Source organism: Eutrigla gurnardus (genome assembly GCF_963514095.1).
Source record: "Eutrigla gurnardus genome assembly, chromosome: 19".
Lineage (NCBI taxonomy): Eukaryota > Metazoa > Chordata > Actinopteri > Perciformes > Triglidae > Eutrigla > Eutrigla gurnardus.
The window spans coordinates 6,680,632-6,684,554 of NC_139930.1; positions in this window are offsets into that span (position 1 = coordinate 6,680,632).

The following is a 3,923-nucleotide window of genomic DNA, read 5'->3' on the forward strand; positions in this document are numbered from 1 at the left end:
ACGACAAGAAAAGCAAACGGTGGAACTATTTATTTTTTCTATTTATTTGTTTCAATATTATTTATGGATGTTGCCTTAATTTATGTTCAGTGGATAAAGAAGTCTTCATTTTGCAGTTACAGGAGACATATTGTTTATATTGTGTAGCCAGTTGGTTTACAAAAGATGTTTTTTCAAGTTGCAAAACTTGCACAATAAAGGGTTCTGTATTTTGACTGCAACAGTCACGCATTCTGATTCCTTCACATCATTAATATTAGTGTGGACATTAATGTTTTTCTACAATATTCACTCCTCATGACAGTAAAATATGTAATTCCAAGCCAATTTACTGCAGTAATTATTCTCCAAATTATTAGAAAATGAGGTTAACACCCAGTCGTGCTTGAAAAAAAAAATACCGTCAAATACCGTGAAACCGATATAATTTTGAAAAATACCGTGATATAAATTTTTGGTCATACCGCCCAGCACTAGCGGCAGGCATACAGTCTATGGTGGCAGGCTGGCAGCACCATCTGCTGGTTAAGCAGCGGAAACTAAATGAAAAAGAAATTACATCCGAAGAACGGTGCAGGTCACAGCGCATGCTGCAACAACGTTCAGCAAGCTAACAAACATTAGCACCAACTACCTTGCCCTCAAACCGCCGAACAATGGAGTCGAAATTAGGTCGAAATTGAGGACGCTCCGCTGGATACAGGTCATTTGTCTGGCAGTATTTTCTCATTAAAAAATAATTGGCTACTCTTCTCCTAGACAGGTAAGTTGAGCTTGGCTAACTAAGTTAGCATCATAGCTTGACGGGGATGGACATTTCGAATACTTTGAACTGTCGAGTAACAACGTTATTCATTTCGATCATAGAAACAAACGTTAGCAGCAATAGCACTGTCCTGTTACGAGCTGTGCTGCTAACGTTTGTTTCTACGATCGAAATGAGTAACGTTGTTACTCCGCTGTCCGGCCGCCTTCGGCGCGTTTGGATACGCCAACAGCTCCGGCAACCTTGAGTCTGGAGGGGAGGGGGTGGAGGGGGAGACGGATACGACTCGCCGCAGTGTTTTGAATTTGAGTGTAGTATTGTTTTTGGCCACATTCTTACATATAGCGCCTTTAAGAGAGGCTGAGATAACTTAAACTAGGGTTAGAGCACTAAGGGAGTGTTCTTGTTTGTGTTTGAACTGTTGGGCCGTGTGTTTCCTTGTGTGCAACTGAAACAAAAATAAGTTGTAATTACGCAGTACTATTTTGTTTTGTTAGTTTGTTATTTTGTTTTTTGATATCGTATCGTGACGTATCGTTTCGTGACCCTGGCATATCGAGGTGCATCGTATCGTGAGTTTAAGTGTATCGTCCCATCCCTACCCCTAACCTTAAAGGGCGTTTATATACACGCGGATGTGATGGGTCGTTTTGCGCAGAACGTACACATATATATATATATTTACATAAAGTCATGATGCCACATTGACGCTTCTCATTCATTTTCTATGTGAGAAATCGTGCAATGCATTCTAGAGCTGTTTCTCTAATTTCGAGAAACAGCTCGTCTAGTTGGCCGCTCCTCATTTGCATAAAGTTGAGGTCGAGTCCACTTTACCTAAATCAAAGGCGCCCGGCTCGCCTCGTCACCTCCCTAACGCTCTCGAAAATCTTTCAAAGCGTGATGCTGCGCGGCATCGGGTGTAGTGCAGAGCATGCCGTGCTCCCATTGCTACTTCACGGGGTAACACTACAAACTTGTTCCAGCACTTACAAATACCGATGCGGAGCACCAGTGTTCCAGACATGCCAACTACCTCAAGACAGAGATCACTGACCGAAATGTTTGAAAGCGTCATTCCATATGAACGTAATTCAAAACGGCACGGGGAAATCACTTGGGCAATAACCGATAGCTCATCCTTGAAGCCAGCAAAAGTCAATATGCTGGTTTTCTTAGCAAAAAAACTGTGAGCCACTGAGAACAAAACTGTTGGATCATTATGGCTGGCAGTGCCATACTCGTAGTGAACTTTAGTCTGTGTGGTGTTTTATTGTTGTGTACTTGACATAAGTGAGGTTGATCTATATTATAATATTCAAATTGTTTTTTATTGTCCAATTTAAAAGTGCATTTCTCTGTTTTGTATTTATAACTTAATTTACTTTGATTTTACAAAATATTTTCAAAGTAGTAGAGACAAATTCTATGTTTCAGTAGTGTGAAATGTTACTAACTTGGGAGCAGTAAGATACATATAATTATTTTTTTCTTAAGACTGTAAATTTTGCACACATGTTTACGAAGTGCATGACTTTGTTTAAATTATTGAAATGCACAGTGGCAAAGCCACAGATGTTTCTGTTGAGAGCGGAGGGAGATGGATAAAGCAGCGGCAGGATGGACTTCCAAAAATGGAAGAATTGTTTGGTCTCCAACGAACTCTGCGATGCTCCGCTACATTAACTGGTAACCACTTTAAGACGGAGCATTGCAAACAGCTACGTTTTTAGCGTTAGCTTTCCGCCAGAGAAAAAAAGTACAAGACGGTAAAAATGAAAAGACAATCAACACAAAACTCACCAAAACCGGCGTGGTTTAGTTCTCATACAATCCTCTTCAGTTCCCGACCAGGTAAATTATGTTTTTCAACTGCAAAATCAACTTTTTCACTCCTTTTTCTGCCTATTAACCACCGCTGTTCTCTCCGATTTCTCCTCTGCTGCAGCGTCACGAGTCCCTTAAAGGGGTAGCGACATGAATTTTCTGTCAGCATTAATTTAATCTTCAACATTGAATTATTATATTGTATTAACATTCAATTAACTCTGATTAATTAATTTACATTAAATTATTCACTTTTAACTTTTATACTTATTTATGCAGCTTTTTTAACTATTTCTTATTTATGTCATATTTTAACATGGGTTACATAAGCACAAACTTTTTTAGAGCTTATTTTCTCTAACAATCCAAACGAGACCAGCCAGAACCAGAACTTCCTGGTTGGCCTACAATAATATAAGACTGGCGCTGCAGATTTTGGTGCAGAGGGGCAGAAAACAGACAACAACGAAGCAACTTTGACAAACAGCGTGCTAATGAACCAGTATATGTACAACTGGACTGATTGGGGGAGATTTGAAGTCGCTGGAGGGGAAGGTCAGGTGACTAGAGGGCTGGTGAGGGAAGTGGGAACAGGTGAGGAAGTAGGAGGGGAGGGAAAGCAGCGGCTGGAGTCAGACTCGCAGATATGGCCCGATCCCAATCTCCTCACAGAGTGTGGAGTCTCGTCCCAATGTTAAATGAGGATTCTTACACCCTAGATAGTGGACTCAAAGCATCCCACAGTGCATCATGAAAAGTAGTGTTTAAGAGATGTACACAAAATATACCATCATGCATTGCACTGATAGTTAAATAGTTACAAATGTAACTACTTTTCTGTTTAATTTGCCCCCATTAGCGTGCCCTCTTTTGTTATCTACACCAATTGCCATTGGCAGTTAACTAGAGGAGCCAACATACATTTTTTGTATTTAAATTACATTACATTGACTTGTGTCAAATCCTTGTGTATTTATAACAAAAGTAAAATTACACTTTCTTGTGACTACATTACCATATATCATTATTGTTTAATGATTTTTGATCTACTTTTTCCTTTTGGTTACCTCCCGTAGATCTGTGTGGAGAGAGATGGGCCTGGCTGGTGTTGAGGGTCCAGCTTGAGCAGCCAAGAGGTGGAAGAACCGGGAAAAGACGAACAATATTTGGATGAATTGTATTCAACTATAGTCTAAAATAAAGCACAGAAGAAATATACTGTCGCTGTTCTTGTCTGTGTCGTCATTGCTGTATTTAACAACAAACACTACATGAATCGTGCACTTCTGTCATTTTGGGAATGAGTCATTGGTGCAAAGTCATAAAAATA